The sequence below is a fragment of the Tachyglossus aculeatus genome, chromosome 6 (assembly GCF_015852505.1).
Source record: "Tachyglossus aculeatus isolate mTacAcu1 chromosome 6, mTacAcu1.pri, whole genome shotgun sequence".
In the NCBI taxonomy this organism is placed as follows: domain Eukaryota; kingdom Metazoa; phylum Chordata; class Mammalia; order Monotremata; family Tachyglossidae; genus Tachyglossus; species Tachyglossus aculeatus.
Genome location: NC_052071.1, coordinates 23,076,958 through 23,103,787, shown reverse-complemented (window position 1 = coordinate 23,103,787; position 26,830 = coordinate 23,076,958). Strand labels below are relative to the sequence as shown.

At 40.6% G+C, this 26,830-nt stretch overlaps 1 long non-coding RNA gene across 3 annotated transcripts in view; it reads left to right on the top strand.

The window, feature by feature from the left end:
- The window catches only part of LOC119929943, a 437,264-nt gene that overhangs the window by 304,690 nt on the left and 105,744 nt on the right, over window positions 1-26,830 (top strand). For all 3 annotated transcript variants that reach the window (XR_005451602.1, XR_005451601.1, XR_005451603.1), the window contains exon 4: window positions 14,353-14,411. This is a non-coding gene — a long non-coding RNA (uncharacterized LOC119929943). The remainder of the gene's footprint in view (window positions 1-14,352; window positions 14,412-26,830) is intronic.

Genomic DNA, 26,830 nt, shown 5'->3' with positions numbered 1-26,830 from the left:
AGGCTTGGATTTACTTCCTACCTGGCGTTCCACAATTGCTGTCATTTTCATTCTCCTTACTGAACCCTGAAAACTCATATTCAGGAGATATAATTTCATCTTCTCTATTAGTCTCTTGCCGACCTATCTCATGGACTTGTCGTGAAAACTTTATGCTGTAGTGATATATACAGAAATTACTTTAAGTCTTCAGATGAAAGACATTTTTTCATTTTAATAGTATATCACTGTTGGAATGAAATCTCCAAACTATTGCTGAAAAATTATATTCCTACATGGTGCTGCAATATTCATCTTTAGGAATTCACTGACTTTTCCTCTCTAGCTTTTTGATGAGATTTAAAGGAAAACCATAGAATGGTGCTGCCTGAAGATAAAGGTATTATGGGTTTCCACTAGGGGAAAAATTGGTAAATATTTTTTCAAAGTTTCAGTTTCAAACCTGAAACTGTACTTAGAAGATACGAAATGGACTGTGTAGAACAGCTATTTAAAACAGGGTGCCTCTATATTTATTGGGAAAATATTTAGTGGCATAAACACACTCCTCTACCTTACCACATATTCTTAAGGTTTAGTTAAAGTATATCTGGTTCGTTGTAGATATGGAAATGTTTGTAGTATACCATTTAAATACATAGGCAAGCTTTAGTTTATAAACTAGAGAATATTGTGGGACACTGTTTTTAAAACCAAAAATTTGGAAAGTGTTCAAACTACCTGCATTTCCTGTTTTCACACCTGAAATGCATAACTTCAGTAATAGAATAATGCATAACTTCAGTAATAGAAGCAGAAACACTTCTCTATCCCCCAAATAGTGAATTTGTGTGTTATAGAAATAAACCAGAATTTTAAACTATACAAATGTTCTTTGTCCAGAATGGAAACAAAGGAAGAGATATAATAGGTGTTGTCCCCTCCTGCATATCTTTCAGTACTATTTCTAGTCATGCACAGTCTAGCATCGAAAGAAACTTTGTTGTTTCGATTTCCAGAAAGCTTGAATACTACCCCTGTCTTCCTCTTCATAATAATCATGACATGGTATTTGAAAAGCGCTTACTCTTTGCCAAACACTGTACTAAGCACTGGAGTAGATACAAGTCACTTAACTTCTCTGTGCCTCAGTTTCCTTATCTGTAAAATGGGGATTAAGACTGTGAGCCTCCTGTGGGACAACCTGATCACCTTGTGACCTTCCCAGAGCTTAGAACAGTGCTTTGCACCTAGTAAGCACTTAATAAATGCTATTTATTATTATTATTATTATTATTGAGGGTGGGACCCTCAGAGCGTTCGCAGTGTCAGAAGCAGTGTGGTTTTGTGGAAAAAACCCAGGTTTGGGAGTCAGAGAATCTGGGTTCTAATCCCAGCTCAGCCACACACCTACTGTGTGACCTTGGGCAAGTCATTTGTCTGCTCTGTGCTTCAGTACCTTCATCTGCAAAATGGGGATTCAAAACCAGTTGTCCCTCCTACTTAGACCAAGAGCTCCACATGGGGCTTAGTACAGTGCTTGGCACATAGTAAGCGCTTCACTAATATCTCACATTATTATTATTATTTCTTAGGAGAAGGAGGAGGTTTGGATCACAGGGAGATGCATTGACTTCTCTCCTTGACCCTCTTCTATCTGGCTTCCGTCCCCTTGACTCCACAGAAACCGCCCTCTCAAAGGTCACCAGTGGTCATCTTGCCAAATCCAACGGCCTCTACTCTATTCTAATCCTCCTCGACCACTCAGCTTCGACACTGTGGACCATCCCCTACAACTCAACACGCTATCCAACCTTGACATCACAGACTCCATCCTCTCCTGTTCTCCTCTTATCTCTCTGGCTGTTCATTCTCAGTCTCCTTTGTGGGCTCCTCCTCCCCCTCCCATCCCCTTACTGTAGTGGTTCCTCAAGGGTCAGTTCTTGGTCCCCTTCTCCTCTCTATCTATACTCACTCCCTTGGGGAACTCATTCGCTCCCACGGCTTCAACTATCATCTCTACGCTGATGACACCCAAATCGACCTCTCCACCCCTGCTCTCTCTCCCTCCCTCCAGTCTCGTATCTCCTCCTGCCTTCAGGATATCTTCACCTGGATGTCTGCCTGCCATCTAAAACTCAAATGTTCAAGACGGAGCTCCTTATCTTCCCTCCCAAACCCTGCCCTCTCCCTGACTTTCCTGTCACTGTAGACGGCACTACCATCCTTCCCATCTCACAAGCCCACAACCTTGGTGTCATCCTCAAGTCTGCTCTCTCATTCACCCCACACATTCAATCCGTCACCAAAACCTGCTGGTCTCACCTCCACAACATCGCCAAAATCCACCCTTTCCTCTCCATCCAAACTGCTGTCTTGCTGGTTCAATCTCTCATCCTATCCCGACTGGATGACTGCATTGGCCCCCTCTCTGATCTCCCATCCTCCTGTCTCTCCCCGCTTCAGTCTGTACTTCACTCTGCTGCGCAGATTATCTTTGTACAGAAATGCTCTGGGCATGTCACTCCCCTCCTCAATAATCTCCAGTGGTTGCTTGTCAACCTGAGAATGAAGCAAAAACTCCTCACTCTCGGCTTCAAGGCCCTCCATCCCCTCGCCCCCTCCTACCTCACCTCCCTTCTCTCCTTTTACAGCCCAGCCCATACCCTCCGCTTCTCTGCTGCTAACCTCCTCACTGTACCTCATTTTCGCCTGTCCCTCCATCGACCCCCGGCCCACGTCCTTCCCCTGGCCTGGAATGCCCTCCCTCCACACATCTGCCAAACTAGCTCTCTTCCTCCCTTCAAAGCCCTACTGAGAGCTCACCTCCTCCAGGAGGCCTTCCCACACTGAGCCCTCTTTTTCCTCTCCTCCTCTCGTCCCCATCACCCCCCCCGCCCTACCTCCTTCCCCTCCCCACAGCACTTGTACATATTTATTGCTTTATTTATTTTACTTGTACATATTTACTACTCTATTTTATTAATGATGTGCATATAGCTATAATTCTATTTATTCTAATGGTTTTAACACCTGTCTACTTCTTTTGCTGTCCGTCTCCCCTTCTAGACTGTGCGCCCATTGTTGGGTAGGGACTGTCTCTATATGTTGCCGACTTGTACTTCCCAAGCGCTTAGTACAGTGCTTTGCACACGATAAGCGCTCAACAAATACGATTGAATGAATGAATGAAATAGAAAATAATCAGATCCCACTTGGCGCTCATTGTCTAAATAGGAGGGAGAACAAGTTCTGATCCCCATTTTACAAATGAGGGAACTGAGGTACAGAAAAGTTAAGTGACTTACCTAAGGACACACAGCAGGTATGTGGCAGAGCCAGGATTAAAAGCCAAGTCCTCTAGCTGCCTGGCCCATGCCCTTGCCACTGTGAGACATTGCTACTCTGCTGTCCAAAAGTTTCTTTTGATTTCTCTTTTTATAGTGCCACATCTTCCTTTTGTTTGGCTAGCAAACTGTACCAAAATGGAAATGCAGCTTCTTCTAATTGAGTTGGCAAGCGGAGAAAGGAGGATTTCTTTTGTCATCTAAATCAAGTTGCAGCTAGAACTTTTATTGCTACTTCTGAACATCTGGTCCAATTAAAGAACTGTGTCCTCACTTGTTTGAATGGCAGAAGAAGGTTAATTTTAACATGCCCCATAGGCAAAAATCTGTTCTGCGCGGGATCTGAGAGATTGTCGCACTCTAAAGATGTGTTCGATACCTGATGTAAAACTGACGGATAACGGCTCAGTCTTACCGCTTTGTTGTGCAGAGCTCTCAGGGGAGATCTGTAAGATAGCAGAAACCATTTTAGTCCATTGCATTTCTACTGAGCAAAATAGACTCAAGCCCTGTCAGTTTTTCTTTATGTTTCCTTTATTTGGGAATGAACACCTCCAATAAAATTAAGTATCCAGGTATCCACTCTGAGAATGTAGAGAAGGTGATGGGTGGGAAGGACTTCTAAAGACTCTTTTCCCCTGCTATTAATGTGACTTCATTTTTCTCAAATTATTCAAAATATCTAGTTTATATTTAAAATGGCATTGATTTTGTGATGACGTGTAACGAAGCCTTGATTTTCAAGGGTCCCAAGATAAAAAAAAATTATCTGATCAATTTAGAACCATTCTAATTATTTTTCATGCATAGGAAGCTAATATATGTCACCTGTAGAAACAGATTGAAAATGCATTTTTTACATTTCCAAAGGGACTCTAATATTCCACTAATTTATGGAAAAGAATTCTTGATTCAAATTCATTGTGTTAAGAACCTCTACTCATTAAGAACGTGCTTTGGTGCATTTTAAAGGCTAGAGAACTCACTCCATGAATAAAAGACATTTTGTTTCTCCATGGCATCATCATGAAGAGACTTTAGACTGTGACTTTATCTTTTAGACTGTGAGCCCACTGTTGGGTAGGGACTGTCTCTATATGTTGCCAACTTGTACTTCCCAAGCGCTTAGTACAGTGCTCTGCACACAGTAAGCACTCAATAAATACGATAAATTGATTGATTGAAGAGACTGAGTTTATTAGGCATAATTTTGATCAAATACCCACACTTTTTTAATGGTATTTTTAAAGTGCTTATTATGTGCCAGACAGTCTACTAAGCTCTGAGGTAGACACAAGCTAACCAGGTTGGACACAGTCCCTGTCCCATACAGGGTTTACAGTTTCAATCCCCATTTTACAGATGAGGTACCTGAGGCCCAGAGAAGTAAAGTGACTTGTCCAAGGTCACACAGCAGACATGTGGCCGAGTTGTCCTGATTAATTATGATAACTGTGGTATTTATTAAGAACTTGCTATGGGCAGAGCACTGTGCTAAACCCCGGGGTAAATATAATAGAAGCAGATTGGATTCAGTCCTTGACCCACGTGGATCTCGTGGTCTAAAGACGAGGGATAATAATAAACCTTATTATTTACAGATGAGGAAACAGCAGAGATATGGCAGAACGGAATTAGAACCCAGGTTCCTTGTCTTCAGACCTATGCTCTCTCCACACTCACTTTCCAAGATGCTGTGAATGACTTTGAAATCATATCCATATGAGTAAAGGTGTCTAAAAAGATCCTTCCTTCCAAATGATGTGCATTTCTCTAGACTGCAAGTTCACTGTGGGCAGGGAATGTGTCCGTTGCTGTATTGTACTCTCCCAAGAGCTTAATTCAGTGCTTTGCATGCAGTAAAGACTCAAAAGATAAGACTGAATGAATAAATCATCCCACAAAAGGCTCAGATGATATACTGTTCCTTATATAGAACCCGCTTCGGCGCTCAAGCCTGCTTCTTGGTATCCTTAGTTTTATGAAATCCCATAGGCACTTAGGTGATTACCTGTAATTCATTTTAACATCTGCCTCCCCCTCTAGACTGTAAGCTCCTTGTGGCCAGAGAACTCATCAGCCAACTCTATTGTATTGTGATTTCCCAGTTGCTTAGTATAGTGTTCTGCACTTAGCACATGCTTAATAAATACTACTGATGTTAATGAAGATGGGACAAATACGGATTTCAATTCATAGTATATATAGTATTTGTTAAACGCTTATTATATGTCACACACCGTTCTAAACACCGGCGTAGATTCAAGGTAATCTGGTTAGATCCAGTCACAGCCCCACGTGGGCTCACAATGTAAGTGGGAGGGAGAACAGGTATTTAGTTACCACTTTATAGTTGAAGAAACTGAGGCAGGGAGAAATGAAGTGATTTGCCTAAGGTCAAACAGCAAGTAGAGAAGCAGCATGGCCTAGTGGATAGAACATAGGCCTGGGAATCAGAAGAATCTGGGTTTTAGTCCCCGTTCCACCGCTTGTCTTCTGTGTGACCTTGGACAAGTCACTTCACTTCTCTCTACCTCAGTTCCCTTATCTGTACAATGGGGAAGAAGACTGTGAGCATTAAGTGGGACAGGGACTGTGTCCAACCCAATTATCTTGTACCTACCCCAGTGCTTAGAACAGTGCCTGGTACATAATAAGCACTTAGCAAATACTATTATTATTATTAGGCAAGTGACAGAGCCAGAATTAGAACACTGGGCACCTTTCCTCAGCAACAGATTTGGTAAATGTGATCCTTGACCACAAAGAGTTTATGTTCTTAAGGGGAAGACAGGTATTAAAATAATCATGGCTAGGGGAAATAGCAGAGTATAAAACTATTTCCTTATTTACATTCATTTTTATGTACTTTTTTTAACATCTGAGATAGCTGGATAAGCAAGATGTTTCTGCCTCATTTTTATTTATGTGGAAAAAAAATCACAATATTGAATGTGCAGTTGTTAGTTCTACAAAATCGATACATCTTAGCACAACAAGACTTACTAGGCCTTTTGGTTGAGTTTACAATACAAGGGGAGTTGAAACAATTATTAATGAACAATGTTATTAGATCAGGAAATCATGTCAAAACCCTGCCTGAAAGATTACTCGACAATTGCTATCACAGTTGCCGACCTGTGTGTGGAAAAAGTAAGACCATTGCACAGGATTAAGATAATGCTGGAACTTGGGAGCTGTTGCTATTTTCAAGCTACTTATATGCAGATAATGCAAGCTATATTCACTTTTACTGAGGGGAATGGCACTTAAATAGCAAAACACATTTTGTGAGGAAAAATGAACTCAGTGGATAATAGTTATTAAGAAAAATTGGAGACATTTTTGATTGCTACTTCAGTGAATATCTGATATAGACCTGAGAATCCTTAATCTCTTTCTGTCTGCTAACTTGGTAAATATGAATAGATACTTCATTCCCTTTAAATGCCCTTACATTTATTTATACTTCAGAAGATTCAGTCCTCAATCGAAGTAACAGGCAGGTTTCTTTTAATCCCCAATGAACAAACTCACCTGTATCCTCTATATGTATCACCTGTGCTCTTGGATCTGTGACCTTTAGGCAGTCGGTATTCATCCACCCTCACAGCACTTAAGTACATATCTATAAATTACATACTACAAATTATATTAATGTCTGTCTCCCCATCTAGACCATAAGCTTGTTGTGGGCAGGGAATCTGTCTGCCAACTCTGTTTATTATAACTTGCTAGTCACCTGATTTGTAAGCACGAGCCCTTTAAATTGAATTGGATTAGGTCAACATGATCCATTTTCAATAGTGGAAATAGTACGAAGCACTTATTGGGTGCTGAGCATACTAAGCGTCGGAAAGAATATCCAAGAGGGATTTTAACAGGCCCTGTCACTCAAGGGGCTCCCTTGGTAACACATGCCAAGTCTACATTTTTCTGAATGGAATTTTTCCAGTATGTAAACAGAACCCATCTTAATATAGTAAAAGAGGTCACCTGTTCATGTCTCTGCGTCAATTTTTGATATTATGAACTTAATTTGTCAGCCATTCTTTCAAACGAATGCCTAACTGCATATCACAAAGTATGTGAGTACAGCTTCATATATAAGATGAGATGTGAAAGTGGTATGTGAAAATGTTTATTTCAGCAAGCCTTCGGGGTATTACATAATGAAGATTTAGGACTTTCTTTGAAACGCACCCCCAAGTCTGTGCCAAGAATGTGCATTCAGATTATCTGTAAATCAATTAATTAGTTTCTCTAGCTTCCCTATCTCTAATCTATTTTCATGTCTATCTCCTCTGTAGACTGTAAGCTTCCTTGTGGGCAGGGTTGGTATCTTTTCACTAGATTGTGTTGTACTTTCCCAAGTACTTAGTATGGTGCTTGGCATGCAGTGAGTGCTCAAGAAAAACCATTAATGGTTTGATTGATAGGATATTTATTAAGCGCTTACTCTATGCTCAGCATTGTACTATGAGCCAAGTTAAATACAGGGGGATGGATGGGGATGGATAGATGTATATATGGAACTATGAAAGAAATTGAGACATAAAAATGAGCAATGAATGAAACTCGTTATGGGCAGGGAACGTATCTGCTAAGTCTGTTGCACAGTACTCTCCCAAGGGCTTAGTACAGTGCTCTGCCCAGAGTAAGGACTTAATAATTACCATTTATTGATTTAATAGTAATAATAATAATGGCATTTATTAAGCACTTAGTATGTGCCATGTACTGTTCTAAGCGCTGGGGAGGTTACAAGGTGATCAAGTTGTCCCACGGTCGGCTGACAGTCTTAATCCCCCATTTTACAGAGGAGGTAACTGAGGCTCAGAGAAGTGAAGTGACTTGCCCAAAGTCACACAGCTGACAATTGGCGGAGCCAGGATTTGAACCCATGATCTCTGATTCCAAAGCCTGGGCTCTTTCCACTGAGCCACGCTCCTTCTCCAATTAAACAATCCAAGATTGTGGTATAATAACTAAATAATAGTTGGAGAGGGAATCCTGGGACTCTTCCCTGCTCTGGGCAATGGTCCGTAATTACAACCAGGGAGCCGCTTAACTCTCGAAAATATCTGAAGTCAGGCTTCATGGCAACAGCCTGCAGGGGCGACTAAGAAGATGGGTGTATGTAAGCCGGCTGCACAGGTGGCCAGGGCCTGATATCGTATGGTTTCTAGAACATATGGGTCTCCGCATCTTCTGTCCATCTACCCCAATCAATCAATCAATCATATTTATTGAGTGCTTACTGTATGCACAGCACTGTCCTAAGCATTTAGGAGATTACAATCCAACAGAGTTAGTAGGTACATTTTCTGTCCATGAGCTTCAATGTTTAGTGTCCTTTCTGTCTCTCTGTTTCTCTGTCGCTCTCTCTCCCCACTGTACATAGCAGGAAGCAGCATGGCCTAATGGATAGAGCATGGAACTGGGAGTCAGAAAGTCATAAATTATAATCCCAGCTCCGCTACTTGTCTGCTGTGTGACCTTGGGCAAGGCATTTCACTTCTGTGTGGCTCAGTTACCTCATCTGTAAAATGGGGATTGAGACTGTGAGCCCCACATGGGACAGGGACTTGTGTTCAACCTGATTTGCTTATATCCACTCCAGTGGTTAGTACAGTGCCTGGTACAGAGTAAGCACTTAACAAATAATATCATTATTATTATGATATAGGACCTCTTCCCACAGTACATAGTGTCCTATATCTCTTCTCAATGCCTAATATCCTATATATAGGTCTCCTAGACTTATTGCTTAGTGTCCTATGTGTAAGTCCCTCATAGGTCCTATAGGACCCTTGGGATCTGTATAGCATCAGGCCAGCCTGTCCAGAAATGCCATGTTCCCATTTAAAAATACTATGCTGCGGGTTGCCAGTATTGAAGCAGCCATTTCTCATAGACTCGTTTTAAGAAAATTACTTCAAATACTAAAATAATTTTGTTCCTTATATAAAAGAAGGTCAAGCAGGTTCTTTTTCAAAAGGAAAATGGAATCTTTTCTGTGGGTTCATTGAATTAAGACAGAGTGAAATAGAACCATTTCAAGAGGCAGTCAGGGCTTCTGTGGTTATATTCTCAAAGAAAGTCAGTGGAGGAACACTCAAGTTATAGTGCTTAACCTTTTAGTAACATCACATGCACGCGCACAAATATTTCTTCTGATCCTCCATCATGTTCTATCTGGGAAAATGTGCCTAATTCAACAATAGCACAGTCTCCGAAATATATCGTGTAAACATACATTACCCAGGACCTGACTTGATTCTGATTTTCCAGATCATTTAAATTAAGGAAATTCCAGATTCATTTGGAGCCGAGGATCTGATTCTGGCGGCGACTTCCTGGAATCTTGCAACCATGAGATCGCTAGATTCAGTCCCTTTAGACTGTAAATTCCTCCTAGGTAGGGAATATGCCCACCAATTCTGGGAAGCAGCCTGGTGTAGTGGATAAAACACGGGCGTGAGAGCCAGAAGGTCATGAGTTCTAATTCCGGCTTTGCCACTTGTCTGCTATGTGACCTTGTGCAAATCACTTTACTTCTCTTTGTTACCTCATCTTTAAAATGGGGATTAAGATTGTGAAGCCCATGTGGGACAGGGATTGTGTCCAACCCAACTTGATTGTATCTACCCCAGCGCTTAGTACAGTGCCTGGCACATAGTAAATGCTTAACAAATACCATTATTATTATTATTATTATTATTACTATTATTACTTTCCCAAGTGCTAGTGCAGTGCTCTGCAAACAGTAGGTGCTCAATAAATATGATAAATTGACTCAGCGAAGCCTAGGATCTCTGTTATCTAAGAAACTGTAAATGGGAATAAACTCGGCCCCATCTGATATTGAGAGTTGAGCAGAAGAGTCAGGGAGGTGAAGAACCCTGTATCTTTATCTGTTTTATTAGTGCTCTTCGGTGAGTGGTTTTGCAGAAGTTAGTTGGCAAATGGGTAAGTTTCACATGTATTGATGCTCAACTATTAGTCGTTTCGTCATCAATTAACTTTTAAGAAGAGAAGCAGCATGAGCCTGGGAGTTAGCAGGACCTGGGTCTAATCCTGGCTCAGCTACTTATCTACTCCGAGACCTTGGGCAAGTCACTTACCTTACCTTGGGCAAGTCAGTTACTTCATCTGTAAAGTGGGGATTGAGACTGAGAGTCCCATGTGGGACATGGACTGTGTCCAACCTGACTAACATGTATTAACCTCAGTACTTAGAACAGTGCATGGCATATATAAGCCCTTAAGAAATACCATAAAAAAGAAGTTAATAGCATACATATTTTTGGGAATTTGCTATGAACTGTAAGATATTTCACTTGTAGAAAAAATTATGTTCATCGTACTTCAACCAATAGTTTAGCTAAGCAGTGAAATAATAGTAGATTTTCCACCTCAAAAATTAAGGAGTTCTAAAGAAACTTTAATTTTTCCTACAATAGGGCTTTCAATAAGTGTTTTAGTAGAAACTTATGACAAAATTTTAGGAAATGATTTTCCAGCACTGCCTATCTGTCAGGGTAAAATGTGATACAGTGCTGGAAGAAATGGTTTTGTGCTTGTGCACATAACCTCTAGCTTCTTTTGGGCAGGGAACGGTCCTACCAACTCTGTTATACTATACTCTTCCAAGCACTTAGTGGGGTGATTAACATGTATCTACAATGATTAGAACAGTGCTTGACACATAGTACTCACTTTAACAAAGAGCATAATAATAATAGCACTCGTAGTAGATTTTACTCTATTTTATTTGTACATATCTATTCTATTTATTTTATTTTGTTAGTATGTTTGGTTTTGTTCTCTGTCTCCCCCTTTTAGACTGTGAGCCCACTGTTGGGTAGGGATTGTCTCTATATGTTGCCAATTTGTACTTCCCAAGCGCTTAGTACAGTGCTCTGCACATAGTAAGCGCTCAATAAATACGATTGATGATGATGATAGATGTGATGCTATTTATTGAGCATTTACTGAGTGCAATCTGCTGTTCTAAGCATTTGTTCCATACAACCACAGTTCTCCTTTTCCTATAAATAACACATTCTACTTTTCCTAGAAATGAAAGCCATTTTGTTGGGCGTTTTTTCCTGTGAATATCTGACTTAAAAGATGTTGATATGTGAGAACTGGATTTTTTTTATGCTTCTAAATATCAACTTGGAAATGCTTAAGGATAGGTATGGGCCCTCAGTCCTGGGATAGCCAGCATAGTTATGTTTGAAAGTCACTATTCAAGTCCATAATGAGTTATTAAATTCTGCTTCTGGAAATAATGCCTTTTATCTTCAAAGTTATTTGATATTAAAATGTATAATACTAAGACCCTTCATAATAATAATAAGCTCTGTTCCCTACAAATGAGTTCAGAAAGGGAGAAGGAATTCAGGTCTCTCTGGCACTCTGCACGGAGATTTAAATAGCATCCTGGAACAAAGCGTTTCCTGTCCTCTCCATTATGATTCTCGTCACTATTTGATGGTTGCTGCCAGCAATATTATTGTCATTGCTACAGTTGCTTTTTGGTTATATTTATTCAAAAGATGTCATGATATTTTCATAAAAAGCACTGCAGTAGGTACAAGATAATCAGGGCAGACACAGTCCCACACAGAACTCGCTGTCGGAGAGGGAGGGAGAACAGCGCCATTTGATGGATGAGGAAACTGAGTCACAGAGAAGTGACTTACCCAAGATCACACACTGCAGGCAAGTGGCAGAGCTGAGTTTAGAACCCAAGTCCTCTGATTCTCCGATCTGTGCACTTTCCACAAGGAAAACTAGCTCAGCATTGTACACTGTAAGCATTTAAATCCTAGTAGTAATGTTAGTGGTAGCGATAGCAGTTATTGTAATAATAGTATGTTTTAAGGGCTTACTATGTGCCAAGTACCATTTTAACTTTCCAAGCACTTAGTACAGTACTCTGCACACAGTACAGGCTAAATAAATAGGTTTGAATGAATGAATGAATGAATATTAAGTGCTGGGGTAAATGCAACATTATCAAGTTCCACTTGGGGCTTGCAGTCCAGGAATAATAATAATAATGATAATAATGTCAATGTGAGTTCTAGGGAGTAAGAAAGGTAAGGAGAAAGTTGTTAGAAACTAAGAGGTGCCAGTAAATTTCCCTAAGCTGTTCTCCTGTTCCTACTTTGGATGCTTACCTCAGTTCTTTCCTAACTCCCCATGCACCTATGTTTTGTTTATTTTTTTTTTTTCATTTTTATGGCATTTATTAAGTGCTTGCTGTGCTAAGAACTAGGGTAGATACAAGTTAATTATTTTGGATACAGTCCGTGTCCCACATAAGGCTCACATTCTTAATCTCCATTTTCCTGATGAGGTAACTGAAGCACAGAGAAGTTAAATGACTTGCCTAAACTCACACAGCAGAAAAGAGGCAGAGCCAAGATTAGAACCCAGGTTCTCTAATTCCTAGGGCCCTGATTTATCTACTAGACCACACTGCTTCCCTGTATCATCATAGAGATGTGTGGAAGAGAATCAAGAAAAGGAGGAGAAAGCATTTCCTTTTGCAGATGGCCTAATCTCTCCCATGTGGGAGAATGACAAGGAAGTGATGAAGTATTCCTCATGTTCCCAACTTCATATGGCAAATAGCCTCCAAAAAATACCATCTGCAAAATTTTAGCACCTCTCTTTGCAAGAGATGACATTTCCCCTCAACACAGACCTTAGATTTTGTTTTCTGTGAAAAGTAATATCCTACCGATAACCTGTTTCACTACAACAAAGCCTCCTGCAATATTCTGTGCTGTTGTTTGTTTCAGATTATTGATGCCATTAAATTGTATGTTTGCCAGCTTTACAATTCTTCTAATATCAATTTGCCTTGACAGTCATCAGTGGTATCCCACAGATAAATGAGAAAGCCTTGGTACATATCCTTAGAGCCCTGTAATTACTGTTGTATTCATAAGGGTATGTGACTTGAGGTTTACCTGATTTGACTGTGAAAGATTTTCAGGGAAATTCACACATGCTCTCAGTTCAAGCAGCATGATGCCTAAATGTGAAAACCTAATAATACTAATCCCATTTGAGTTCACTTCAGACATTATAATGGGCTTCCAATCCTGTTTGGTTTCTTTTGTATATACACCTACTGTACTGGCATTTAAAATGTTGCTTAAAATCTCTACCTCATGTAGTAATCATTGATAATATTTACTGAATGCTTCCTGAGTGCAGAGCACTGCACTAAGCACTTGGGAGAGCACAATACAACAGAGTTGATAGACACATTTCCTGCCCACAGTGAGCTAACAGTCTAGAGGGGCAAATAGACATAATATAATTTATAGATATGTACATAAGGGATTTGGGGTATCAAATGTCCAAAGAGCCATGATAAAAGTCAATTGTGTCACAACTTAGATGATCTGCAAAAACAAATAAGCCTATAACCACCAATGCCACATAAGAAGCACTGGATTTTAATATCCTAGTGTGACTCATTGCATAAATAGTACAAAAGCTTAACTTTTTGAAGATTGTTAGACTGTAAAATAGATTACAGTCTGTGAGATTCTCTAGACTGCAAGTTCTTTGTAGGCAGTAAACCAGTCTGCCAATTCTGTTATATTCTACTCTCCTCAGTCCTTTGTATAGTGCTCTGCACAGAGTAAGCACTGAGCATATACGATCGATTGATTCCTCTGGGAGAGTGAAGAAAATTGTAATACATCTAGTTTTAACAATGTACCTCCCTGACTCTTTAATGGAATTTCAATATTGGGGCTAGAAATAGGAAATGGAGACAGTTAAGAGGAGCATAAAAATTGATTGAGGTTGACCTTTAGAAATGTAAAGATAAGCCACCAGTGGGAAGCAAAATACATGGTAGCTTTGTTACTCTGAATTTGAAAGGAAAAACAGCCTAAGAATGTAATAGGATGGCATTGCTGGACATTTTTTCAATATCTATCTTTCTAGTGGTAATCTTCCCAAAACATTTTGCTCATTTTTCCTCTAGGAAACCTGCCTCATGCTGCACCAACCTCAGAAGTAAAATAACTACAAGGACATCCCCAGGTATGACGATGTGCCTATCTATAAATTATATTATAAATTACGTATTTTAATGTCTGGCTCCCCCTCTAGACAATATACGTGTTATGGGCAGGGAAAGTGTCTTCCAACTCCATTGTATTGTACTCTCCCAAGTGCTTAGTTCAGTGCGCTGTAAGCGCTTAATAAATGCCACTGATGAAGATGATAGGGACCGTCTCTGTATGATGCCAACTAGTACTTACCAAGCACTTAGTACAGTGTGTTGCACACAGTAAGCACTCAATTAATATGATTGAATGAATGAATTATCTTAATATCATTATCCCCATGTTCTCACGGCTCACTGTGGGCAGAGAACATATCTGTTTGTTCATTATATTTTCCCAAGCACTTAGTACAGGGTTCTGCACGTAAGTACTCAATCAATACTATAGACAGGCAATTTGCTGACTTAAGAAGCAACACGGCCTAAAAGATGGAACGCGGACCTGGATTTTAATCCTGGCTCTGCTACTTGTCTGCTGTGAGACCTTGAGTAAGTCATTTCACTTCTCTGTGCCTCGGTTCCCTCCTCTGTAAAGTGGGGATTAAGACTCTGAGCCCCATGTGGGACACAGTCTGTAGCCAGCCCAATTACCTAATATCTACCGTAGTGCTTAGAACAGCTCTTGGCACACAGTAACCACTTAACAAATACCATTAAAGAAAAAACAAAAACTTTACACAGAAAGCTGATCCATCTCATGAATTTGCCCTTTGAAATGCTTCCCTAGTCCCTCTTCCACTTACAGAGTTTACAGAGGTTTACCCATCATCTTGTTCCCTTAGTAGTGTATGCCTTCCTTTATCTGCGTTGATCACTGAAGAAGTTAGAGAGAGAATGAGCAATACCACTATATTAACCCTTGCTTCTCTTAGTTCTGAACTCATTCGATTTCAGCTCCCATTCTCTGTTTGGATTAATTTCCTCCTCCCTGCTTTTCCTAAATTAATAATTCAAAATTAGGCTCTGAGCCAACTCGGACTGTGATCTCCATGTAGGACAGGGCCTGTATCTGACCTGATTATCTTGTTTCTACCCCAGTGCTTAGTAGAGTACCTGGGCTCATAATAGCACTTTAAAAATACCAGAATTATTAACATATTTTGTGGCAGGTATGCTAGAGGAAACCAGACTACAAACTTAGGGAGGTTTTTCAATTAAGCAGTGGTATTTTTGTTAATGATAATTGCTAGGCACTGTACTAAGTGCTGGGGTAGATACGAGCTAATCAGCCTGGACACAGTCCATGTCTCACATGAGGCTCAAATTCTCCATCCCCATTTAACAGATGAGATAACTGAGGCACAGAGAAATGAAGTGACTTGCCAAAGGTGACATGGCAGACATGTGGTAGGGTCAGGATTAGAACCCAGGCCCTCTGATTCCCAGGCCCATGCTCTATCCACTAGTCCATGCTGCTTCTCAAATTTTTACCTGTGTGCAGCACACTATACTAAGGACTCACCTGTTTGATTCCATTTTCCCATTCCTCAGCTTTTTATTACGACAGTTTTATCTTTGATGCTCACACATTTTATTCACTATTATTTTATCAGGTTTATTTCTTAGGTTTCTTGTGTCCTATATTCTCCCAGATAAAACTCGAGGGTGCCATGGGGTTAAGGGAGTTTTTGTTTGGATTGGGGATACATGGGCATGATTGAAAGCAGTAGAGAAGGAGCCGTGGGAGAGTGAAGGTGCTGATCGGCGAGGGAAGAAGTCAGGGAGCAAGAGCCCCTCTAGACTGTGAGCCCGTTGTTGGGTAGGGACTGTCTCTATATGTTTCCAACTTGTACTTCCCAAGTGCTTAGTACAGTACTCTGCACACAGTAAGCGCTCAATAAATACGATTGAATGAAAGAGCTTCAATAAGGTCCAAATGGATGGGATCAGAGGTGCAACATGGAGGGGGAAGATTTTAAGAAGAGGCAGGAGATCTTTTAAAAGACTGCTGAGGAAGATGAGAGAGAGATGATGAGGAGGGGGAAGATAGGAGAGGAGTGCCTGCTTTTATGTGGCCACACACACACACACACACACACACACACACACACACACACACACACACACACAAAAAAAAAAAAAAAAACACACCACACATCCCTGCAGCTTCTGCCCATCTCCTCCTCTCAGTGCTTCAAGTCCTATGAATACGTCACCTCCTCCCAGTGTTTACTGTCATATATTTGATTTCTTCCTCCTAATGCCTAGTATCTTAGAGTGCAAGTACATGGAAGCAGCATGGCCTAGTGAACAAAGCACTGGCCTGGGAGTTAGAATAATAATAATAGTAGTAATAATAATAATAATAATAATAGCATTTGTTAAGTGCTTACTATGTGCAAAACATTGTTCTTAGCTCTGGGGAGGATACAAGGTGATCAGATTGTCCCATGTGGGGCTCACAGTCTTCATCCCCATTTTACAGATGAGGGAGGGAACTGAGGCACAGTGAAGTGACTTGCCCAAAGTCACACAGCTGACAATTGACGGAGTCAGGATTTGAACCCATGACCTCTGACTCCCGAGCCCGGGCTCTTTCCACTGAGTCACACTGCTTCCCATTAGAAGCACCTGGCTCCTAATACCAGATCTGCCACTTGTCTGCCATGTGACCTTGGGCAAGTCACTTCTCTGCGCTTCAGTTACCTCATCTGTAAAATGGTGATCAAGACAGTGAGTCCCATATGGAACAGGAGCTGTGTCCAACCTGATTAGCTCACTTAGAACAGTGCTTGGCACATAGTAAGCGCTTAACAAATACCATCATTATTATTATTCTATTTACCCCAGCGCTTAGAGAAGAGTTTGACTTACAGTAAATGCTTAACAAACACCATCATCGATGATATTATATGTCAGTAGCCTCTGCTCAGTGCTTAGTTTCCTATATTTGGGTTTCTTACTCCCAATGTGTAGGGTCTTCTATAAAGGTCCCTCCACAGAAAGCCCAGCATTTTATATATTGGTCAACTTTCCTAGGGATCTGTAAGGCATTAGTCCAGCCTGTTCAGAAATGCCAGTAAACCCACTGCTGTGGGTTACCAGTATGGAAACAACCATTTCTCATAGTCTCATTTTGAGAAAATTACTTCACATACTAAAACAATTTCCTTCCCTGTAAAAAAATGATTAAGCACGTTCTCTCTGAAAAGGAAAATGGAAACTTTTCTGTGGGTTTATTTGAATTAAGATGCAGTAAAACAGAAGCATTTCAGGAGGCAGGCGGGTCTCCTGTGGTCATATTCTTGAGGAGCGGTGAATTGCACTCACATTTGGTTCCCGAGTCTGTTATCCACTAGAACTAATCGGCAGTCACGTAACTGTGACTAAGTGATCTATTAAAGTTATTGAGCACTTCAAGTCTCAATTTACTAACTGCTCTCTTGGGAATTCAGTTTGGGCATAATTAATTGTTGTGTAAGCACAAAAGCAGCTTTTGTCCTTTCAGGTTTTTGAGAAAAGCATTCCATATGGGTTTATGAGGGACTGGCTTTTATCTTTCTTGAATATGTAAATTCCCTTTGCAGCTAAAGCTAAAAGATGTTTTGTGATGAGAATTAGATAACATTCTCTTCACAGGCAGGTTGTCTACATTAGTAGAAGAAATGTTTGTTTTGCCACTGAGTTGCCCCTCCTTTTCTAAAAAAAAAAAAAAAAATTCATTGCATGAAGTCATTGAGTGAAAACACTTGTCATCAAAGGAGGTGTAGTGACACCATCCAAGGAAAACATGCAATGGATAATTGAAAAGTTTGTTGTATTTATTATTTCACACTCTCTCTTGAAAGGATTAATTCTTTGGAAATAGGACCCAGAAGCTGAGAATATCCTTATTTTTATATTAAGAACAGTTCTGGACCTGCTGTTTTAACAGCAGGACTCTTCTCAGTTCAGCTCTCCCGTTCATGGAATTATCATTTTGAACAAATGTAGCATGAAGCAAACAAAGGGATGAACATGGTTTTATCCATTTAATCACATACCGTTCCTAGCAAAACAAAAACGGCAATGCAGCTATGCTTTAATTTGACAAATGAAATGCACTGAATTCATCCCTTGCTTCAAAACACCGTGGTGCCGGAGGAGATGAGTAAGGTACAAAAATGGTACTCCAGGGGTCTAAAATCTCAAATGGCTCTTTACAGTGACCTAAAACACACTCAAGCTGTGTCTTACTTTCCTGGGAACATTATTTTGTAGTTGATGCATACCTACTTTGTAATACCTCACAGTGTTAATGAAGTGACCTATTCTCCTTTCCAAACTGGAGCCTTGTGTGGTTCATTAATTATTCATCCCGTAGAGGGACTCTACCTTTTTCCTAGACTATCTTCTATCTGGAAAAAAAAACCCTTTCCTTAATGGGATGCAGCAATCCTTCACCTCCACTTCCTCTTCTCCAACCCACTCCTCGACCCTCCACAATCTGGCTTCCTCCCCCTTCACTCACCTGAACTGCTCTCCCTAAAGTCACCAATGACCTCCTCCTTGCCGAATGCAGTGACTCTATTCTGTCATTATCCTTCTCTACCTCCTAGCAGCCTTGATCGCAGTTGAATCACCTCCTTCTCCTGGAAACGCTATATAACTTTGGTTTCTCTGAGCCCTCCCTCTCCTGGTTCTCCTCCTATCTCTCTGGCTGCTCCTTCTTGGACTCCTTTGCTGATTCTTCCCCTGCCCCTCCAACTCCTTATCTGTGGGGGTCCCTCAAGGCTCAGTTCTGTGTCCCCTTCTGTTCTCAGTCTACATCCAGAGCTCATACACTCCCATCTCTATCTGGACAACTCCTAAGAGTTCTCTCTTCATCTTTCTTAATCATCTGTATCGCTCTTTCTCTGCCAGCACCTCAAGCTCAATATGTCAAAACCATAACTCCTCATCTTCCCTCCCAAATTCCTTCCTGCTTCCAATGTTCTCATCCCTTATGACTGTTGTCGTTATCTCCTCTGAAACCGGCCACTTTGACATTATCCCTGACTCTGCTCTCTCTTCTATCCCACATAGTTAATCAGTTGCAATACCTTTCAGTTCATTCATCAGAAGGACCTGGGTTCTAATCCCAGTTCTGTTACTTGTCTTTTGTGTCGTCTTGGGCAAGTCACTTCACTTCTCTGTGTCTCAGCTGTTTCATCTGTAAAATGGGGACTAAGACTGTGAGCTCCATGTGGAAGAGGGACTGGATCCAACCTGACAGGCTTGTATCTCCCCCGGCACTTAGTACAGTATCTGGCACTGTATCTGTATCTGATACTTTACAGTATCTTCTAGACTGTGAGCCCGTTATTGGGTAGGGACCATCTCTATATGTTGCCAACTTGTACTTGCACACAGTAAGCGCTCAATAAATATGATTGAATGAATGAATGGCACAGAGTAAGTGCTTAATATATCATCATATAACAAATTCCTCGTAACGCCTTCAGAATCCACCCCTTCCTCTCCACCCAAACTGCTATGGTGCTGACCTCTGCCTTTCTCATTTCCCAATTCAAATGTTGCGTCAGCCTTAGCCTACCTGCCTCCCTTTGTCCAATCAATCAATCAATCAATTAGTCAATGGTCTTTTTTGAATGCTAACTCTGTGCAGACCACTGGATTAAGCACATGGGAAAATGCAATACATAGGAGTTGGTAGACATGATCCGTGCCCAAAGGAGCTTGCCATATAGAGAGGGAGACAGACATTAAAATAAATTGCAAAGTGTAGGGATACGTATGTAAGTGTTGCAGTGTTGAGTGGAGGGTGAATATCAAGTATTTTTAGGGTACAGATATGAGTGGATAGGTGATCAGATGGGATGGCAGGCAGGAGAAATGAAGATTTAGTTATGAAAGGTCTCTTCCTCCCTCTCCCCTTTGCAGGCCATACTTCAGCCTGCTTTACAGATTATTTTTCTAAAGCATCATTTTGTGTTTCATCATTTCAAGTCTTTCTAAATTATAAACTCCTCAAGGGCAAGGACTGTGTCTATTAAGAGTATTATAATAAGTCAATCAATGGTATTAAACACTCATAGGGTTCAGTACACTGACCTAAACGCTTGCAACAGAAGAATGGAATACATAGGAACATTCTCTGCCCATAAGGAGTTTACAATCTAGTCTGGACTACAGACATTACAGTAATTACATAAATTCAATGCAATAATTACATGAATTACAGGTAAGGGAAGCAACCAAGTAAAAAAAGTAGATTTAGAACTGCTGTGAGAATGGCAGGTGGGGTGAAAACCTATAAATATATAGGGGGCATGGACTCAATTGCATAGGTGCATAAATAATGCAACTGGGAGGGAAAATAGGATGGGGAAATGAGGGATTATTCAGAGAAACTATCCTGGAAGAGAGGTAGCCAAGGGCTTAGGACAGCATTCTTCTCAGAGCAAGTGTTCAATAACTGATTGATTATTCCACTTTTGGTAAGATCAAGTCATGATTTGTGTTTCCAGTAGCGGTGAGACTTTGTGTTGGGCCACACACACTCAAGCAGTCCTTCTGTAGCCAGAAACATTGTGAGATGACCTATGGACTCTATGTTCCTTGAGGGCATGGATAACAACTATCACTCTACTATATTGTGCTCCCCCAAGTGTTTAGTGTTCTGCACATAGTAAATATTCAGTCAAGACGATCGATTGATTGAAGAGGTGAGGATTGCTGTATGAGTCAGACCATCTCTCATTTACCCTTGCAAAAACAGGCCTGTCTCTGCCCTCATCTGCTTTTCTTGTGGGCAGGGAATGTGTCCGTTGATTGTTGTGTTGTACTCTTCCAAGGGCTTAGTACAGTGCTCTGCACACAATAAGTGCTCAATAAGTACAACTGACTGACATTTCATGCTGCTATTGAGGATGACACACATATCTGCTGTTTCACACAGTAGGTATCGTTACACAGGCACTTCAAATCAGTAAAAGGAAAACAAATACCTGTAATTTTCACTGGGAAAAATCACGCTTATGTTTTGGAATAGAACTGTTTATGGCAGTAGTAAAACTAAATTTTCAGAATGGATTGTACTGAAGTTATTTTCACTTCCTCCTGGCTGAGTGAGGAATTGGGAAAAGGAATATATGATTTCTCTTGAGAGAAGTCTCTGAAATTGCCTTGATTTTCCAATCAGTGGTATTTATTGAGCACTTATGTTTGCAGAGCACTGTACTAAGTGCTTGAGAGCGTACAGTGCACCAGAGTTAGTAGGCATGAGCTTGAGTGGAACTTCCATTCTATTTTTGAGAGCTAACAGCCATTTGTACTACTTGATATTTGTTAATGTCACAGAATAAAACAAAAAAGGCTTTTTTTGTTAATTATTGTCAAGTGGGTTAAAAAGTGCACTGAGGAGATGATAAATATGAATAGTCTATTTTATTGATTACCTTCCTAAGACTGTTTCCTAGAGAAATGAAAATTTATTAACAAACTCTATGCACGTTTACAATAGTTGAAAAATGAGAAGTCTACAGAACAGGGAGATGTTGACATATTCTTAAACTTTATTCAACCCAAATTCTATATTTCTCTGGGTGATGCGTTTCCCTGGTCCAGTGTTATCTTCATATGTTATTTCTCCTCATTTAAGAGCTATATACCACAGAATAATGAAAATGACATAGAATTGTCCTTGTGGATACGTGAGGCTTTTAAATTAGAACATTGATACTTTAAAATAGAAGGGGGTAAGTGGAATTGAATTAAAATGTATATTAATATTCAGTACTTTGATTCCATATTTATGAAAGACAACCAAGGTTTTTCCATTATTTGCTTTTGTAAACACTTTGGTTGGTTCACATAAGCTCTCCAAATTTCTTGAATCCTTGAACTGATGAAAGATTACACCTGATTTCAAGCCGGGGATTAGAAGACTATTTGGAGAACCCCTAATATTTACTAAACTTTTTTAATGGACTTTGAAACTTGGATAGTTTCTTGTCAAACTCCCTAAGTAGTTCCAAGAATGGAGAAGGTCACTTTCAATATGCAGTTTTAACTGAAATTAGCAATTCACAACTGTGGTTCTTCTAATTTGCCAAAATCATTTTAGCATCTCTCACAGATCATAAATAACTTGATGAGTAATATGATCTAAGAGGAAACATAGGATCATTACTGGGGCTAAAAAATTAGGTTCAAGGATGCTGTGCCCTAATATAAAATTAGAATTTGCTCCTCCAAGGATGTGTACTTTGTCCTTCCCTGGTTTTTATGTCAGGTACAGGTTCAGTTACCATTTCCTTATCACCAGTGAAGTAAAGTGGGGCTGTGTTATAGGTCAAGGTTAACCCAGTATCTTCTTAACAGATATGATTGACAATTCTTACTTATCCACCCTCTTCTCCCACTAAACCCCAGCTCATAGTCCCGGCCTCTATCATACTAAACTGTGTCTCATCATTTATTTTCCCAGAGCTGATCCCTTGATCATTCCATTCCTCCTGCCTAAAACCCTTCTTCCGCTTCAAATCCACAGGTCAAGTGGCCTTGCCCAATGTATTTTTTCTTCTTCCCAGATGATGTCTCCCTTATTTCCCTTCTACACTGTTGTGACAGTAATGCACTGATTCAATCAAAGCCTTCTATATGTACCAACCTAACTACCCTACTATGTTTCCTGGCTCTTTTTCTATGCATAAATAAGTTTTTGCCTGTCTCCCCTAGCTATAATAATACTAATAATAATAATGGTATTTAAGCATTTACTACATGCCAAGCACTGTTCTAAGCACTGGGGGGGATACAAGGTAATCAGGTTGTCCCACATGGGGCTCACAGTCTTCTTCCCCATTTTACAGATGGGGTAACAGGCACAGAGAAATTAAGTGACTTGCCCAAAGTCACACAGCTGACAAGCACGGTGTAACCTCCTTAGATAAAGGGGAAGTTTCTTACTAATGTAGTAACTAATTCTAAGTGGTTAGCACAGGGCTCTGCACATGGTAAATGTTCAGTAAGTGCAATTGATTGATGTGAAATACTCAATAAATATTATTTATTGATTGATTCATTCTTTGAGAAAGTAAGCATGCCAGAGACTTGGAAGTTAATTCTAGAATTCCTTTCCCTTTTTTTAATGGCATTTATTAAGCACTTACTATGTGCAAAGCACTGTTCTAAGCGCTGGGGACGTTTACAAGGTAATCAGGTTGTCCCACGGGGAGCTCACAGTCTTCATCCCCATTTTACAGATGAGGGAACTGAGGCCCAGAGAAGTTAAGTGACTTGCTCAAAGTCACACAGCTGACAATTGGCAGATCCGGATTCAAACCCATGACCTCTGACTCCAAAGCCCATGCTCTTTCCACTGAGCCACGCTGCTTCTCAAACAAAACTCTTCAAACTCTTCAAACTTCCCAAGCGCCTGGTACAGTGCTCTGCACAGAGTAAGCGATCAGTAAATACGATTGATTGATTAGGCCACGCTGCTTCTGGTCTATTGGTCAACCCATCAGTGGTATTTATTGAGTGCTTACTGGGAGTGAGGTACTATAGCAGTAGCCTACCAGGGCTAACAGGCCCAAACTTCTCCAATCAAATTGTAGAGTCCTGTCCTGTGATGCTCACAGGGTGATGGTTATAACTAAAATTCCTTCTGGGTGCTGGGGAAAACCTTCCAGGCTTATAATTAAAGGATAATTCCAAATATGTATATTTTTGTAATTTATTCATTCATTCATATTAATGTCTGTCTCCCCCTCTAGACCGTAAACCCATTGTGGGCAGGGAAAGTGTCAATTTATTTTGTATCACACTCTCCCAAGCTCTTAGTACAGTGCTTTGCACACAGTAAGCTCTCAAATACAATCGAATGAATCAAGTGAAATAGTCTTGGTAATTACTCTCCTGGATCTCAGGCAGATTATAGGCTAGTCTTTGTTCCTGAATTGTACTTTCCAAGTGCTTAGTACAGTGCTCAGGAACACAGAAATCATTCAAAAAATACGATTGAATGAATGAATCAATCAGTAGTGGGAGGAGTTTGCACCTCTTCCCCTCAGGATACTTTTCTAGTCTGAGTTCAAGTTTTGTATTGGAAGGAGAGGTATTGTGCTCTCCTAAGCGCTTAGTATACAGTAAGCATGGAATAAATGCCCCTGAATGAAGCCCAGAGTTTTGAACATTCTGTGGTCTCCGTCTTTCCACATTTTTATTGAAGTATTTCGAGGCCATTCAGAATAATTCAAGAAATGATGCCTAGAGCTTCCTGGTAACCCATGGTTGCCATGGCTATTTGTGCTTGTTCCAGAGACTTTGTATTTAGTTTAAGAAACACATGGCTGTATTAGCTCCAAATGCATGGAAAACTGTAATCTACTGGGACACTGCTTAAGGTAACCTGAAAAGAGATAGCAAACAAACAATGAGGAATGTGAAATCAAAACCAACAGGAAACAGTGAAGCCTAGCCAAAAATGCCTTTGAATTCTGGATGTAACAAAAATACCACTGAATTCTGGATGTAACAGAACCCTGGGTCACATGACTGAGGCCTGTGAAGGTTGGCTCAGTTGGGTCTCTTGGCACAAGTGGAATTGATGCTGGCTAAAGAGATAATAATAATGATGGTATTTGTTAAGTGCTTACTATGTGCGAAGCACTGTTCTAAGCACTGAGGGGGATATAAAGTGATCAGGTTGTCCCACATGGGGCTCACAGTCTTAATCCCCATTTTACAGATGAGGTAACTGAGGCACAGAGAAGTTAGTGACTTGCCCAACGTCACACAGCAGACATGTGGCAGAGCTGGGGTTAGAACCCATGACCTCTGACTCCCAAGCCCGTGCTCTTTCCACTGAGGCACACTGCTTCGCCAATAATAATAATAATAACGATAATAATAATAAAAATGGTATTTGTTAAACCATATTGTGTGCCAAGCAGTGTTCTAAATGCTGGGGTAGATACAAAGTAATTAGGTTGGACACAGTCCCCGTCCCACATGGGGCTCACAGTCCTAATCTCCATTTTACAGATGAGGTAATTGAGGCAGAGAGAAGTGATGCGACTTGCCCAAGGTCACACAGCAGACAAGTGGCAGAGCCAGGATTAGAACTCACATCCTATGACTCCCAAGCCTGCACTCTTGCCGCTAGGCCATGCTGCTTCTTGGGGCACAGGGCAGTGGCAGCCACCTCTAGCCTGAGGCCGGCATGTCCTTGACTCAGTGACACTGCCTTTCTTGAGCTGCTTATGTCCTAAGTAAGTTGCTTTGAAAGAGTTCCCTGCATGGAGGCTGAATGTCCTGGGTAAAGGAAAGGCCCGAGACTGTCTCAATGCTCAGAGAACCCTCAATCAATCGATTGTATTTATTGAGCACTTACTATATCGTTACTAACACTGTACTATGTGCTTGGGAGAGCATGAAATAACCAAGTTGGTGGGCACATTCCCTGCCCGCAAAGCCTTCCCTCCTAGGATGCCTGACTCCTCCAGTAATTTTTGAATGGTATTTAAGTGCTTACTCTGTGTGAGGCACTTTATGAAGCTAATCAGGTTGGATAAAGTCCAAGTCCCATGTGGGGTTTAGAGTTATTAATCCCCATTTTACAGATGAGGGAACTGAGATACAGAGAAGTGATGGAGCTCCCACACTCGTACTTTATCCACTAGGTCACAAAGCTTCCCTAAAAGGGTAATAACTCTCCTTCCTTCACAAGGGTAATAACACACACTTGAATAATCATCATCAATCATCATCAATCGTATTGATTGAGCGCTTACTGTGTGCAGAGCACTTTACTAAGCGCTTGGGAAGTACAAATTGGCAACATATAGAGACAGTCCCTACCCAACAGTGGGCTCATCTACATCCAGGAACAATGCAGATATTAGGAACTTCAGTATAACTAAGTTAAGCTGTCCATTCTTTTTAGCAAACAATTTGACAGTTATATACATCTGCAGTTGATACAGGTACCTCCAAATTATTGAACCTTGAAGTGTGATAGAGAGTAAGATGTGAATTGGCACCAATATCTGAGGATCAATTTCATCACACAAGGGATAGTAATAACATCAGAGAGAACTGTACCTTGTCTCAACACCCTTTCAAGTTTTTGATTCTCCTCCTCTTCCTGCTCCTCCTCCTCCTCCTTCTCTCCTCTTCCTTCTCCTCCTCATTTATTGAGCACTTACTGTGTGCAGCGCACTGTACTAAGGACTTGGGAGAATACCATACGACAGAGTTGGTAGATATATTCCAAACTACCACTATGCCCGATGTAGTCTCATGACTACAGGGAACACCATAGGCCAATGCCAAGATTATCTAAAGGCCATTAAGAGGAAAAGTATGGGATTTCTTTCAGATACAGGCACTTAGGTAAAAAAAAAAAAAAAACTGAATGGTATTAAGTTCTTACTATGTCCTAAGCCCTGTGGTTGATGAGATTATG